Raw genomic sequence first — 585 nt, 5'->3', positions numbered from 1 at the left:
TTTTTTGATCATCAAGCATTTAAATATAATCTTACTAAGTCATTATTGGGAGATATATAGTGATGACATATATATATATATATATACATTGTTTTATGTAAGTATCTCTTATACTGTTATACAGTGGGTATGGAAAATAATCACCCCCCTTTAAAATTATCACATTTTGTTGCTTTGCAGCCTGAAATGAAGACGGACCCAGTTTTTGTTTTATCCAGCTGTATTTACTCAGTGCAACTTAGAACATCCAAGTGAAAGATATAACATGTTGGTGTCATGTTGGTGTTATATCTTTCACTTGGATGTTATAAGTTGCACTGAGTAAATACAGCTTGATGAAACAATCTTCATGTCTGTCTTCATTTCAGGCTGCAAAGCACAAAAATGGGATTCTTTTAAAGGGGGGTTATTATTATCTATATATTCTTTTAAATATCATTATTTAAAAATAAATATAATTTTAAATATAAATCAATTAAAAAATATATAATTACATATACACATTTAGAAATAATACAGTAAGTAAATAAATTAAATACAAAATATATGATATCCATTTATAAAATAAATACAAATAAAGATATA

The sequence above is a fragment of the Sinocyclocheilus anshuiensis genome, unplaced genomic scaffold (assembly GCF_001515605.1).
Source record: "Sinocyclocheilus anshuiensis isolate Anshui unplaced genomic scaffold, SAMN03320099.WGS_v1.1 scaffold1685, whole genome shotgun sequence".
In the NCBI taxonomy this organism is placed as follows: domain Eukaryota; kingdom Metazoa; phylum Chordata; class Actinopteri; order Cypriniformes; family Cyprinidae; genus Sinocyclocheilus; species Sinocyclocheilus anshuiensis.
This window is presented reverse-complemented; position numbering follows the sequence as displayed.